Source organism: Hirundo rustica, chromosome 2, assembly GCF_015227805.2.
Source record: "Hirundo rustica isolate bHirRus1 chromosome 2, bHirRus1.pri.v3, whole genome shotgun sequence".
NCBI lineage: Eukaryota > Metazoa > Chordata > Aves > Passeriformes > Hirundinidae > Hirundo > Hirundo rustica.
This window is the reverse complement of record NC_053451.1, coordinates 100014612-100031143: the sequence shown is the minus strand read 5'-3', so window position 1 is coordinate 100031143 and position 16532 is coordinate 100014612.

Here is a 16532-nt window from a genome sequence, read left to right as displayed (position 1 = left end):
AAACTGAGAATGCAGGTATAGTAATCAGAACAGAATTTTTGCTTCCTGAATACACTCCTGATCTGAACTAAACTGCTAATGCAAACACACTTTGGGATCACTTAGGAAGGTTTTTTATCCAGGGAAATCCTTTGTGTTGGGAGGCATTCTGACTGTGGAGTTAATAAGGATCATTAGCTGCTTACATTGTCTGTACAGGGATAAACAAAAAACTGTTCAATTTGATGAACCACTATGAGAGCTAATAAATTATTTTTTCCCTCTTTATTGGAAAAGGTAGGACTTTAATGTTACAGAGACAAAGAGATTCAAATTGGGAAATACCTATCTTTTTTGTAATTTACAAGTTTAACAATGAGCAGTACAAATCACTGGTTTTGGAATGCTTTACATTATTAGCCTATTCTGTCAAGTTTTGATATGAATTGTCTCCAAAAGTGTATTTATTTGTCCCAGGCCATCACTGCCAGAGACTGTCATCCTCCAGGCATGTCCATGGTGGGACACCTGGTCTTAGGATGCTTTGTGAGTCAGGAGTGGTGTTCTGGGGACAGCACTCTGCAGCTGCATAGGGGAGATGTTTATTGCTGCCAAATCACAGAAACCACAAACACTGTATTCCAGTAAGCAGATTCCTCTGATTAAACTCCTACAAGTTCATTTCATAGTGAGCTTGATGGGCAATCAGAGAAGAGTGTGTCAGAAACAGAACCAGAACACCCCAACATACAGGCATAACCCTCACTGCTCAACAGTTGCAAGTAAGATGATGAGATATATTGCTTTCCTTCGTTTTGTTTTTGTTTTGTTTATTGTTGGTACTTTTTGTTGGTTTTTTGTTTGTGTGGTGGTGTGGTTTTGTTTTTCTTGCTTCTCTCCATTCTGAATGCAATGAAGCACAGTTGTTTATAGAGATAAATGGCTTTCACAGAGATGAAGACGTAGCCATACATACCAAGGAGCCTGTGCCTGATCAAGCTTTGTGGGTACATGACAAGCAGAAAGGGAGCTGTATTACTGACTTTGGGGGAGAGCTCGGTTCTCTGGAAAAAAGAGCAGCCTACGTCAGACTGAATTCTGCAGCAGATAATACAGTGGCTTGATGACTATACAAGAATGCTTATTTAATTCACTCTGTATCCCTGGCACTCCTTATCCAGATAATCAAAGAACTGAGACTGTAATGACTGTGTCTGAATATTTCCTTTCTTTTTAAGCTTTGAAATTCCTTATGCTTGTTCAGGACTTGCCAGCTTTCTTCATGTTTTAGGGAGAATGTGCATAAAAGAGAGTTCTGCCTCTTTCTCATGGCTCTATAGTAGAGCCTGCACAAGCTCTGCCCACTCATTCCAAGCATCTTTTGTTCTGATGTAATATGTTCAAAGAATTACACTTGAAAAAAAGATTAATGATCAGTTCTAAGCCTGTTGAGTGCTAACTCCAGTGCATATGAACTTTAAAAACAGCACCCATTGTACAGTCTGTGGGGTTAAGGTGCCCTTAACTCTTAACTGAAAATCTGAATTTGCAAACACACTTCCTGAAGTGTGAAGGAGCATATGGAAAGATGAACCTATCTTCCCATCAATTTATTCAGCAAATCCTCCTGCAGGGCTTCAGTTGCTATGCCCCATTAAACTGGCAGTGGTTGCCTTGCTTTACATAGCAGTTCAGCAGTCCTCAAAGGCAAAGTATCCAGAGGCTGTGGAAGACCAGGAGCAACAGCATTGCCCTGGGCAGGTCCTGTGTGCATGGAGCTGAAGCAGCCATCCCTCTGCTGCTCCCAAGACTGTGTCAGTTTGTATTCCATCTGCACTGTCTGTTCCAGGCTTGGTGTTTGTTTTCTTGTCTTTGGAGGAGGGAAGGTGAGGAAAGGAAAATATTTATGAATGTGGTTCTTTATTTGCTATCCTTTTTTGGTGTCTCCATTCTTTCTTTTTGAAGTCTGCCCAGTTCCTGCATTCAGCTGCTGCATTCAGAACAAGGGAGCAAGCTGACCCCACAGCAGTGGCCCATCTGCCTTGGGGTTCATGGAGGGGAGGAAGGACAGAGTCTTGTTAAAGATAAAGTCTCTTGATGAGGAGACTTTAGAATTCTGGAATTTATTTTAATGTGCTCCAGAATATACTAGTGACCTGCGAAGACAAGGTCCCTATTCAAAAAATTTCAAGCATAGATTTAAAACTTGAAAAATAGTAATGAAAAGCAAACAATGCAGAAGGAATAGATGCACAAATCTGACAATCATATGGTTAATGAAAATTTACAGATGTTTTTGGGGTTATTTTGTTTTGTTGCCTTTGTGAAAAATTAAATGGAGACAAAACAAGTTAAATAATTCACAAAAAAAACCTACATTACTGAAAGATCCAGAGAAAATTTCAGCTGCAGTCCAGTTCAATGAGAAGAGACTATTCAAGTAGAAAGAGACCAGATGAGTCCAAAGTTTTATAATTCTTGAAGATTTGGATTATGTAAAACTTAGCTCTCCTGACATGCTCTTATTCATTAAATTCTCGTGTTACATCCAAAAAGATAAAAAAACCCAAAGATTCAAAAAGATAAAACAAACAATAGCGACAACAATGACATAAGAAAATCAAAACCGAATGAACCAACCAAAAAAAAAGGAAAAAAAAAAAAACCAACAACCCTTCCAACTTGAGTTGGAGCTGAAGAAATATCTTTGATGGACCTGGAAGCAGAACCCAGACATACCAGCTCCCAGCCCTCCTAAGAACTGGACAACGTCTTTTAGCAAATAAATGCAGAGAAGCACTCTTTAAACAAACATCATATCATGTGATGACCTGATATACATACAACACAGTGAAATCTTGAATAATTTATCTACAGTATGAGTTCATTATTCAAAGACAAGCATACTATGCAGTTTAATGGGAATTTGCTTCATTACTTTCAGGATCTTTCAAATCCATTTGTGACATAAATACATGCTTACTAAAACATTCTTAAAACTTCTGAGAGAGTCAGCATTCCCTGCAGAAAGAAAATGCCTGATTCCGTTCTTTATTTTCTGAAGCTCACTGCAGTTCTATGGCATTTTCAATAAATTACCTAGAATGTCTGTGTTACCGCTTGTTGAAATGCTACTTAGATTACTTTAATTCAAAGGTCAAACTATTTTCAGTGTTTAACTAAGTCATTTCAAAACATGCTTTACCATTAAGGGCACAGAGGTGTGAGTATTCAAAACCATATTGCTCTTGCAAAGTACGCATATATTTAAATATTTCTATTCCCATTAGCTGAAAATGGGAAGAACAGTTGTATTTAGCTTACTCACTGAATCACGGTGAAGATTCCCAATGGATTATCATAAACGTCCATAGTGTTTAAAGTTGATGGGAGCAGGTGGCAAAGTCCTGGGACAGGCAGTCTGGGAGGGCGAATCTGTGCCTCTTCTGCTGCACCCTTTGCACGCACACCTACCCACCCCGCACACGGCCGTCCTGCAGCCCCGCTGCCTCTGTCAGATTGGCTCTGGGAGCACGGACACTGCTGCTGGCTGAGAGCTACCAGAGGCCATGGGGGGTTCCATGGCAGTGACGCTCCCACACACCAATCCGTGTCGATGCTGCTGACACAGGAGGATCAATGGGAAAATTGCAGTCCCGTGGTCCAGGCTGTAATGATTTAATGTCAATTTTTAAAACTGTTGCATAGCTTCACCTTGAAATGAGCCATGAGATTAACCTTAAAAAATATAGAAAAGTATGTTCATGCAGACTGGATCATGTGTGAATCCAGCCTAATGTCAATGATGTGTCGGTGTCTGCTGGTCTAAGGAGGGATAGGCATAGTTGTGCTTTGTTTTCTTTGCCTTGGCTGGGATTCTTAGAATAAAATATAACTTTGGGGGTTGCAATAAAATAAAGCTTTCTTCTGCTTATGCAAAAAAAAGTGACTGCAAGAGAAAGACTCTTTTTCAGTTAAATATCACAGGATGAACAGTACAAACCAGTCCACTAAAATCAATGAGTGTATGTCTACGTTTTCCTCTGCCCAGCTGAAGTTGTCTGATTTTCAAAGGAAGATGCCTCTAGTTTTTGAAAATTATGTCTTTAAAAGGATTTTACACCTCCAGAACTCAAGCATGTTACAAACACCTGTGAGAAACACAATTGCTTCATGTAAAGAAGCAATATATCCTTTACCAATCTACACTGCAATTTAAACACAATGGTGCTGAGTCAGTTGCTGAAGGAATAGCAACCTATTCCCCAGTGATCCTGCATGAAGGCATCCTTCAGCTGAGGAAGTCTGATGACACTGAGCACTTCCAAGGGAGCATGCCTTCTTCTCTTCAGACACCCAGTGCCCCACTCTAGGAATGCAGCACTGGACACACCTTCTTTCAGGGGAGGAGAAAGGACAGATTGTACAGTGAAGCTGGGGTGAGAGACACGTGGGAAGCTGTGGGAAAGTATAAAATGAGAGGGAAAAGTGGTGGCTCCGGTCATTAGGCTGCGTACCAGATGTGTGAGTCTTTACCATCAAAGGCAGCCACCATGGAAATGGATGTGTTGAAAGTAGTTAGTTAAATGGCATCCCCATTTCTAACAAGCCAGACCCACCTGCTCTCCCACAGCTCTCACCTTAGCTGACAAAATTACAAAGAATTGCAATCTCTCCTAGTGAGGTGAAAAACTCCAGAATAGAAGTACAGGCGGCTGGATCGCAAACACTGCTGGTGTTGCTGCAGTGATGACTACAGAATCACTGCAAGGTTGGAAGAGACCACAGTTTAACAAAGATCATTTCAGGTAAAGCCTAATGACCAAGGCTAATGACCTTTCATTGCAGGCCCCAAGAAGAGCAAGACAAGAAGACAGAATCGCTCTTGTGCGGTGGCTGCAGTGGATTGAGACACACTTGAGAAATCCCCACCAAGGCTCCAGATTCTCACTGTAAAAGCAAAGCTGACAACCTGGTGGGTTTTTACAATACTGTGCTTCTCATATTTTCACACAGTGGAGAAACGGAATTGAGACCCTTATGTCTATTTCCATTAAAAAATGCCAATGGAAAGTCGGGAGTCTTAATTTTCAGGACAGAGACTGAGCACATTCTGTCCCCAGCCTTGTTGAAATGTTGGTGTCTGCAGGGTCTATTACGTGACAGCTGGACACTGGTCTATTAGAAAATTTGTGGCTGGGCCCTTCTTTTGGGATCACAAGATGAGGTAAACATCGCCACTTGTACAAAGAGCAGACAGGATTTTTTCCTAAGGTAAGCTTTGATTCCAGCTAAGCAGGCCTGTAACAATTGTAATTGCTGTTTTCTCAACGGTAGTTTGAATATATGATCTAGGAGTTAAAACACTCCAGGCTACTGAAACACTCCAAGTGCAGTGTGGTATAAATATGGGGTTAGGCATCATTTCTGAATTCAGATCCTAGCTCTGAAACTAATTTTATTTCTGGCAGTGGGCAAGCCGTTAACACACAACTTGTAGAGACATTTGTTCAAACAGAGCTACTGGTATTCAGTATTTAGCCTGAGACATGTGGGGCTGCATTTTCAAAGTGAGTGCCATCCTGAAGGGTTAGCCACAGATGATCATTTTCTTTAAACTCATCTAGATACAAGATACCACTAATTTGACTTCTGTAATCAGAAGCCATGTTTTAAAAAGCAAGTTTTCATCTCAAGCCTTGCAAGTGTTTTTAGAGCTATCCCACTAATTCAACAGGCTTCACAGCTACACAGACTGCATTAGTTTCCACATCTCCAAAAGAGGAGTAAAGATTTACATATCTGAAAGATTATTCAGGCAATATTTGTGGAATAGTTTGAGGGATGATGTAGGTAATTTACCCCATATGACTTCCTCACGTGCACTTGAGTAGATAATCTGATCACTTACTTTCACTCTTGTGTTTTCTCCCTGTTGCATGTGATTTATCCGGATCTTTAATTACTCATTTTTCAGATTCTATAATATTTTGTAGAGAAATCTTGCTATCTTCCCACACTATGAAAGACATGGCAGAAGTTATTCGCGTACTATTACATACTGAGCTCAAACTCATTATCCAGAAGAAATTCATAAGATCATTTTAATGATAACATGATACAAAATGAGGTAGGTCCCAGAAGCCAACCTTCAGCACCAGCATTTTCCCCTTTCTGGACACCCCTGTTCTGAAATTCCAGCAAGAGGGGCACTGAAAGAACTAGAGGGGAAAAAGGCAACGTATTTTATTTGCTGTTCTCAGAGCATCTCTTATGAACGAACCAGTGATGAAATAAACAAAATGCAGTAGCCTTTAACATGATCTTTTCCTCTCACCGCAGTCTTAATAGCATCTTGAGAATCACATACTGAACATTTGGAGCCAGATGCTCATCTGGCATGATTTGATGCACACACATGGAAACCAGTAGAGCAATGATAATATATATATACTAGAATCTACAACAACTGGGCCATAATGAAAGGTTTCATAAGTTATGTAACTGGTAATTCCTGTACAGGATTTGTTTTTAATACGATTGACTTTGTTGAGATGAACATGACTATAACCTTAGAAAAGATGTCATGCTACTAAAAAAAAGGACAAAAATCAACTAAGCCCACAATACCAGTGCTCCTAGAACTCTAAACAAAATTAATTCTTTCCTCACTGTTATGTCCAACATTTTTCCATTTAAACTGGAAGAATGGGACCTATCTTACAAAGTGCGGGTTTTTAATCCCTTCACCCAAGACTCCAAAATCACTAAAGAAAAAGGCACCTGTAGATGCAAGGCATCTCAGCTTTAGAGATATGTTTGAGTCCCATGAATCCCATCATAAGAGAAGGGATAGCCACTAAACTGAGGCGAGGTGAAGACTCATCCTGATTTCCATGGCTGCTCTATGTTACAGTGGGGCCAGCACTTATTTTTACTCTACGTTGGTTTCAGTCCACTGGCTGCAACGTGGTTTCTGAGGAAAAGGTGTCAATACCAATTTGTAAAACCAAAGGCAGGTTTTGCTAAGTAAATGAATGCAGAGAACAGTGCTGATAAGTTGCCAGTTTGACTGTGTTGCTAGACAGGAGATTAACTACAGCTTCACAGGAATTATTAAAAAATTAAAACTTCAAATATTGTGTCAGTGCCTCAGGTCTGATAGCATTTCAATGCAGAGAAGTCTCTAAGTAATCAGTAGGTCAAGTATGGTGGCAATACCATAGGGCAATTATTAAATAGCATGTTAGTCAAATTTAGTTTGGGAAAAAATAAAAATATTGTGAACACTATTTAAGGGCATGAAAGGGGTGATTTTCTTTTTCTACAAAACAGCTAATCTAGACATGCTCTAGCTTCATTTGGTCTTGGCAAAAATCCTCACAAACAGGACTCACATCGTCTGACACCAGAGGCCTATGGTGCAGTTGGCTGTGTCTGCTGGTCACCCACTGCTTGCTGCCACAGCGGCTTCTGGGATGTGATTCATCTGACCTAATTCAGCTGACTGCTTTACAATTAAGATAAATAATGCCTAGAAGTGTCTGTTTCTTTCCATTTTCTGCCTATCTGAGTTTTTTGGTGTGTTGTGCTGCCAAATGGCAATACTTTGAGTACAACAAAGAAGAATAGGAGCTAGAGGAGAAGCTCTGAACTTAAGACTTCAAGTTAAGGTCTGTGTCTCAGAGCCTCCCTTGAGGCTCTACATTACAGAGGCATGAAAGCAAGATATAGACTGGACTTTGGTGTTACACTGGTCTACCAAGCTGCCAGTATCCAAACCTGCTCCCCTGATTCAGTATTCCATTAAATTATATTTGCTGGTGTGACTGAATCTGACCTTCCAGAGGTTTGGAAAGAAGTATTTTGAAGAAAACTTTTTACATGCCAGAAAGTATAGGCTATTGCCAGCAATCAAGTGAAAAAACATGCTCTGGCAGTGTTCTGGCTCTTTTCTTAAGAGCCCAACTCTCGCCATCCTCCCAAACCCCAACACGTTAAGATCCACACACTGTCTTTGGGCATAATTCAAAGTAGACCATGATGTTGAATGTATGCAGCAAAACTCCTCTTCCCACTGTTTATCATAATCACACCCCCTGTCAGAACTTTTCATTCAGTGTTTCTCACTTGCAAAGTGGGCTCATCTTCTCCTTTCAAGCTCATCTCTAGTGCTGGCCAGTAGAGAAAGGAACTGAGGATGGAAAAGACAGGGCTGAGTATCTGGGGGCAGACTGACAATGCTGGAGCTTTGAGCATCACTGAAAAGAGTGGGCAGTGGTGGAGGAGAGAGGTGGTGGTGTTAATCTTGTATCTGTGATTTATTTGGAATTTCAATGTGTTTGTTTAACATTCAGCTTATGTTTGACTTTTATGTATTGATGTTTGCATTAAATCAAGTAATTTTTCTGCACTCATGTTTTATCAACAAAGTTATATAAAGCATTTGACATCCTTAGGAAAATTCCTCATATGCTGTTATTTATCATCTTAAAACCAGTAAACAGATTGGTACAACAAGCAAACTGATTTTCAGGTGTGTTACAGAGCTGCAACAAGCACTATTGTCGTACATGTTCCTCAGTTACTGGGAAATATGAAATCAGGAGAAAAATTTAAATTGCATTTTTCCAACCTTGCACCTGCCAGATAAGATCCCATGACATAATCCCATGTGCAGAATTAGATACAACTCATTGTGAATATGCATGGTGAAATCAATCCAGGACGCATAAGAGAAAAAGAGAGGTCTCAGTGCTGCCAGAAGTGTTTTACAATATTTTTCTGGTTCAGAAACTTGGATCTACAGAAGTCCCAGGTAATAATTAACTTAGACACATTCCTTACTGCCTTGAGTAAACAGAAACTAACACCCTACCGTAAGCAAGCTGGGACTGTGACCCAAGAAGTCATGTCCCACCAGAAGATTTATATCCATCCCAACATATTTTGGCACAGGGTTGCCTCAGAAACTGGGAGGAACAAATTATGATCAAGGTTAAGCAGCTCACAGATGGTTTTTCAATGACTGACAAGTCAGGTCTGTTCAAAATAAAGTTGGGACCAGTCACAGTCTGTCTTTTCAGTGATTTCTGGTTGTTTCCAGTCACTGAGCTGCTGGGGGACCCAAAACAAGTATCCAGATCCGTGTCACCTAGGCTCACACCTTGTTGATTGCTGTGCATGGAGCCTGAGAATGGTCACATTACATCAGCAGTGACAAGCAACATTCCTCTTTTGAAAATGTCTAATGAACAACCCAGACAAACTATAACCACCTCACACAAACAGCAATCAGGATAAGGGTGGCCCACATAGAAATTATACTTTGGAGTTTCAACAAGCCATCATTAAAAATCAGGCATAGAAATACTCCATGATTATTTATTTATTATTGTACCTAATTTCTGTCAAGAATATCTGTTGGGCCATGCATCATTCTTGTTTAGATGTTGGTATAATGACTCCTGTGAATGTTATATAGCATTAAAAATTATTTTTAAAACTTATGCATGTTTAGAATTATGTAACTCAGCACTACCCTCCAGGAAAAGGCATATTTCTCATTTGTAAATAAGATGGAGATTGTAGCAACTAAATTACTCACACAAATTATGTCCTTTCAGCGGTGTGGCAGATTCCACAAGCAACATAAGGAACAAAAGGAAAACTGTATTTGACAAAGACAAAAACCAGGAAAGGCTGCAATGAGTCAAACAATTTCATTACTTAATTTACTTGTAAGGGTTTTTTGAAAAGTTCCTTGGCCAATTCACCTCCAAACAAAAAAAGTGAGTAAGGGGAAAGAGAAACTTCACTTCCAAGTCAGTCTCCACTCCAAGGAAGGCAAATTTCAGTAACAGATTTTTTAATGGAGATAGTTACTGCGCTGGAGGGTTGTGTAGGATATTTTGGCAATCAGTTTGACAGGTCAATCTACAAACCAGAATATAATTCAAAATCAGATTGAAATCATCATTAGCCAAACATATCTTAGACAAGTGTTTATCTTCTCTGTGTGTGCTTTTTAATGGAGTAGCTAATTTCTCAAGTCCTTAATTTTATGGTCATTTTTACATTGTATGCTTTTTTAGTGTAAGGGCAGTGTTGGAATTGCCACCCGATTTTCATGAGGGAAGTGGTCCTAAGGCATGGGCTCACTGACCATTCCCAGAGCCATAGACGAGGTGACTGAGAGAGCAGCAAGCACTCCTTCATCTGCACCACTGCTGGTGGTGCAGAGGACACAGGTACTGGCTGGTTTTAACTGATCAGTGCTTCTTCTTCCACAGGGCTTTTTGGTCACTGCCTCAGTCACAATTGGTGCTACAAATGTGAGGATGCTTCATAATGACAAAACATGGTGGAGAATAAGAAATTAATTTCTCACTTTTTCTCCTTCATCTCTTTCACAACCCACAGCAACCAAGAGACAGTGTCAGCATTTTCGGTCATGCATCTGTATGTGGCAGCACCTTCTGTGGAGGAAGAAGGAGACCTTTCTTAGCACATTTGTCCTCCCTAATGCTCTAACCCTTCAGTAGAGAATTTTCATATTAGCTCAGTTGAGTTGTCTACTATTTTTGGTAACCACACAAGCAACACAGTTGCTTTGCCATCTCCCACCAGCACTAAAAGCCCACTGCTGCACACCTCCTTCTCCCACTCATTCCTACATTTGCCTGGGAAACTATTCAGGCAAAGCAGCAGCTGAAAAGCAATCTTTTTTAATTACTAGCAACTGCGTGTGCCAATAGAGATATATGACTGTAGACCTACGTGAACAGTGACCTCAATGCTCTTTAGCCTAAGTAGAGCTCACTTGCAGACCTCATCTGTATAAATACTTGGTTTACCTTCCCCCAAGCATTACAGTGTTTTAGCTCTTTTTAACTGGAGATTCATGCCTTTACAAGGACTTATCTGAATCACTGCCAATCCCTCTGTTAAACCGCAAAGTATATCCCTCTGTTTTCTGCTGATATAGATGATTCTTCAAAAGCAGTTAGCATTTTGAGGAGCTTTAATGTGGGATGCAGGAAAGAAGTCTCTTTTACAAAACTTTTGCAGTGGTTTCATCCAAAAATCATTCCCCCTAAAACAGCTGGCTCTGAGCACTTTAGATGTGAGAAGTTTGGAATTACAGATTTTGCCAAGTATGTCAATATTCTCTATTATTGTGAGAAAATATTATTTATTATTGTGGGGAGAAACTAATCTGAGAATATAGGGCTCTAGTCAAAATCATATGCTTGATCTCAGCATGTTCTTTTATTCCCTCTATATTCAGCTTATGTGCAACCTAGTTTTCTCTGCTGAAGGTTGTGAATAACAGATGTAACCTCATTGTCCTTACTGACTTCACTGAGCTATAATTGAACACTGCTTTTGGTATGCTCTCAACAGTGTTGCTTGTATACTGCAAGTCATCTAAGTACTAATATTGAATTTATTCCATCAAAAACTAGCCCCTAGGGGCAAAAACAAACCAGAAATAATTAAATTCATCTAGTAAACCACAGGCTCATTTGAATAACATTGCCTTCTCTTAATGCTGTGTGTACATACAGCAAGCATAGATCATTACAGCCTGGCATCCCCATGAATGCCTATGAAGCCAAGATTCTGTTCTAGTTTCACAAGCAACGAGTGCTTTGAACGGACAAGAGAAGAAATCCGAGTTTCTGTATGTTTTTCCCCAAGCAGTAATGCTGTGTACGCTACTGTGAGGTTTTTCCACACAACACTTTTCTTCTGCTTGAACTCCTTACAGATTGCAGTAGTACATTTTTATTACCTCCAATATGTCAGAGTGACATGACAGTAGCCTTGTGTCAAACCAGTTATATGTCTGATTGAAATCTGTTCACATTTCACCTGCAACTCATTAAGTTTTCATTTCTATGTTGTTCTCAGGATGAACCAGTCCACAGTTCACTCTTTCCCTTGGAACACACGTACCTATTACACGCCTCAGGTTCAAGGGCTGACCAACAATCTATGGGACTCCGCTTAATATTTGTATTCAGTATGACACGGCTTCTTGTATGGATCTGGCCCATACAGTAAGGCAAGAAGGAACCTGCAATCAAATTGCATCTTTCAAAGGCCTAGTGGAAATTTGGGTCTGTATATAAAGCTCAGTGATGAATGCCTCCTCTTCTATCTTCCTTCAGCTCTTGATATAGAAAAGTTTTTGCAGTCAGATAAGGAAAAAATCAGCATGTACTTGAATGTTGCAAAGTGGGATGTTTTTATTTTTAAAATTTCTCTTTTTCAGCTGTGCTACTTTGTATTTTGCATACGAATAAAAATCACGAAGAGTTACATATCACAGCTTAAATATCAAAGACGACTGTCAAATAATTCAAACAGAAGGCTCTTTATTAGAATCACTTTACTGAACAATTTTGTATTGGAAACCAAAGAAGATGAAGGAGAATACTGCTTACTGAATCAAAGCAAAGAGTCTTGCTCTTCAGTTACACATCTGCACAAGTGCTTCAATACATAGCTGGGTAACTAAACCCCAACTTTTGTGTATTGGAATTTGTTTCTCCACAAAATGGAAGCACTTACTCATCTACCATATCTCACAGAGGTAGAATATATAAAGATTTCTTTCAAGGAATTTCATCAAAAGACAATAAGTAAGTGATCAGCACCATTATTTTTGTCCTGCTTTAAATTCTCCATATCAAAGCAAGACAACACAACTTTTCCCTTACATGTCATTGACCTTATTTCACATTTTCCATTAAGTTTTGTGTGCTTTGGATAGAGTGTGTATGCTACCTCGGTGATAAACTTTTTTGTTTCCATGGGAGGTGGTGGGGGTGCTGCATACAACTACGTGCTGCTTCTTCTAGTTGCAAGAGGTATAACAGGAAGAAGAATGACAGCCAGTCTTTACTGGAGACCTGAAAGCACTTTTTGTGGCACTCAAATTGCATAAAAACACGATTAACAGATGTCACCAACAATAATAAAGCTTAGCTAAGGACCTGGATATTCACCACCTTATCACAAAAAAAAGAACAGCCATCAAAGGAAGAGACACATTCTTATGCATAACAGTAGTCTTATTTTATGGCACATCATTTGTATAGCTATTTATTTTTAACAGCTGGTGAACAAATGACTTTACTATAATGTTGAATTTCTTTCACTAGCTGTATACATACACAGAGTTCTGATCCAAAGTCAAATCAAAGTCAGTAAGCATCAGTATACAAATTAGTATTCCATTCGATGATAATCCAAGTTTTGACTGGCCATGTTCCTAATGATGCCATTGGCAAACGTGGAGTCTCATTCAGTTGTAAAAACAATGAACCAAAACCATTAGATGGCTAGAAATTTGGTAGAAGCTGAAATCCCAGAGCTGGGAACACTTCAGATATTAGAGATACATTCATATTTTCTACATTGTGGATTGAAAAAGTATCCACATGCAATATGATGTCTCCAGCATGCAAAACACATCAGAGGAACATGAGTTACTTTTGTGGTGTGAAATAAATGTTGGATGGAAGAATGAAAATGCTCTCTACTTTCCTACTGGCAATTTTACAACTCGCTCCATGGAATCTTTTCTTAAGTCTTGTTTGCTAGAACAAACTATATAGATTACTAGTGCATTATTTTAATGACATGGAATTTCTTAAAAACTGACAGAAAATTACTCACAGAACTTTATGTCAACATCATCAGTTATCTTAAAACTTCATTGTAAAACTGTATTAGAAATATTTTCAGATAATGCAACCTACTTCTCCTTAGATTTCCAGAGATGATTCAGAAATGAAGTGTACCCAAATCCAGCTCTGTATCTGCCCTGAACTGTCACAATCCAGGTTTCTCCCTGAGGCAGGGTGTTCATGCCATGAGTCCTCATCATGGCAGCAGCTGAAAAAGAATGTGTTTGAACTCAACTCCTTGATCTGCTACTTGCTGCAGATCCGCTGTGTTGGGAAAGTAGTTCCCAATATAGGATAACTCTAAATTAACCTGTACACAACCTACGTATCTTCTTTGCCTATCCATAGTTTTATCTCCACTGCACGCCAGCACATGGTTCTTCTGTATTCCGTATTTCTTATTAACACCTATTTTCTTTTTCTGGTACCCTCTACGTATTTTGGTGTCATTGTATCTGAATTTTACTTCTCTTCCTTCCATAAGTAGCAGATGTTAGCCCTCCCAAGATTCTGTGTGAGAACGCAGTATCTCCTAATTTGCAGAAGCAGGTGCATCCATGCTGTGCAAATCCAGCAGCTGTGGAGCTCTTTGGCCAGGTCTAAACCTGACCTCCAGCATGGTCAGAGGCACATACTTCAGGATGCTTCGTGCTTGAATGCAATAAGACAATTACCGTGTTCCCTAGGGCGTCCAGACAGGATGTCTGCAGGCAATCTGCACTCTGCCGAGCTGATAAGATATGGGCTGGAAGCAGAACGTGCTATGTTAGCTGTTTTTCATGAGATCTTTCTTCCACGGAAAGATAGTTCTTTCTTTACAAAAGATGCTATCATCTCTTCTGTTCCTTTTCTTCAAATCTGCAGGTTGTTAAGAGATCCTGTGAGGAGATATAAATCTTCCTCTAAGCATCGGTGCCAAGATCTGTTGTTGTGTGAGGAACTCTTCTGCTTGCTTCACGCTTGTCTGGTGTGGTGATTAAGTGGAGACGTGTCCACAGGAAATGCTTACACTAAAACTTATGCTCATTAGAGTTGATGACAAAAATCTTATTAGTCATACTGAAATGCTGAGGGAGAAATTGTGAATTCCACAGGAAATATTCAAGGCTCCTTATCATTCCTACAGGAAAACCTTGCTACCTGGGACAGGATGAATGTGCAGAGACAACAGATTAGTGGTAGTAACACCCTAAAAAACTGCCAGAAATGTAGACAATAAGCAAGAACTATCTGTTGGACTTCACTTTGCCCATTCCTTGTAGGTTTTAATTTCTTCTAGATAGGTAGAGAGCCATACGACATCATCTGCGGTACAAATGCTGCCTCCTCACAAGATCTCCCCTCTGTCCAAGGTGGCAATCCCCTGTTAGAACTCTTCCTTGTGACATTGGCCAACTCTGCTTCTCAGCTTCTGACTCTTCTTCCCATCCCTCATGCTACTCAGCTAAGGATTACTTACTAGTAACTAATGCCAAAGCTCACAACAGCCAATTTTTTTTAATAGCTTTGATAGCTTGCATTGCTTCATTGGCTGTAGGTAGAGCTGATACATGATAAGTTTGGATATTTTCTACAGAAGCCACCTTCTGACAAAAATTGCATTTGCCACTGAACAGAAACTTAGGGCCAAAAGCATTTGCTTTCATTACCAAAATAAAATAAAATCTTTAAAAAGGGGGGATGTGTCCTCTTTTTATTAATAAACTACACACTAGAACTGAACATTATTGGTTTTAGGCTAAAAACCAAAATACTTTGGACAAAGGCCAGAACATTTCAGCTGAGAACTAGATAATGCTTCATCACTGTGGTTAGCAGATGTGACTGGATCCACACAGGGAGTGAATTTGTTCCACAAAACTTGACATTTTTTCACAGTCACATTTCAAGCGGAAAAGAAACCCTTTGAAAATATGGCGATAGATTAAAAGGAAATCATCCCTTCTTCACAGAGCAAAGCCAGGTATGCGCACACAGAATGGAATTGGCAATACAGCTCTCATGGGTTTTCCCTACACATTCTCCTCCCTGCTGCACGCAGTCTGTCAGTCTCACTGCAGGAGAGAGGGCTCAGACCTCTCAGATAATGGGCATGCAAAAAGCTGTCACTTCAAATCTTTCTTAAAAGTGTGTTAGCCTTTATAAACTGCCCTCCAACATGATAGAGGAATACGTTTGGTAAAGGTCCAAGAGTCTGCAAAATATAGTCATTCCATGTGCTCAAGACACTTGGTTATTTAAAGGTTTACTGTGTGTGGCAATCTATAAAGAGATCAGAAATGCTTTCCACTTAAAATGTCCTTCAAGATAGGAGACAGAGGAGTTTTTAAAAAATTCAGGAGGTGCTCAAATTTACAATCATTCAGTATGCCATACATTGCTCTCCTCCTTGCACAGACTGAAATAAAAACTGATGTGTTTGTTTTCACCTCAGTCCCAGATTTTTTTAAGCTGTGTGCATGCAATTCATTTGGGTTAATTTGCTATGAAGATGTCAGTTCGGGAGACTTTCCTACAAAGTGCCCTGGATTTCTCCTGGCTCCACACCTTAGAAATTTCCAAACCTCCCCAAGCCCTACCCCTCCCTGTGCAAGGGGAATCTGTACCCATGGCCCAGAAACATGTGCTGCAGCATGCTCACTGGTTGGCTAGTGGGGGAATAGCACGGCACAGAGTGGCACGGCAAGGCAGAGCCACAGCAGGGAAGTCCAGCTGCAACCCCATGTGAACGGCACTACTCTAGGAACATGCATCTGCTGTTATTTATTTTACCTTATGGCTTGGCAATAACATAATTTTTTTTTCCCCTTCATCCTGTATTGTTCACCTCTCCACATGGCAAGCAATAGGTTT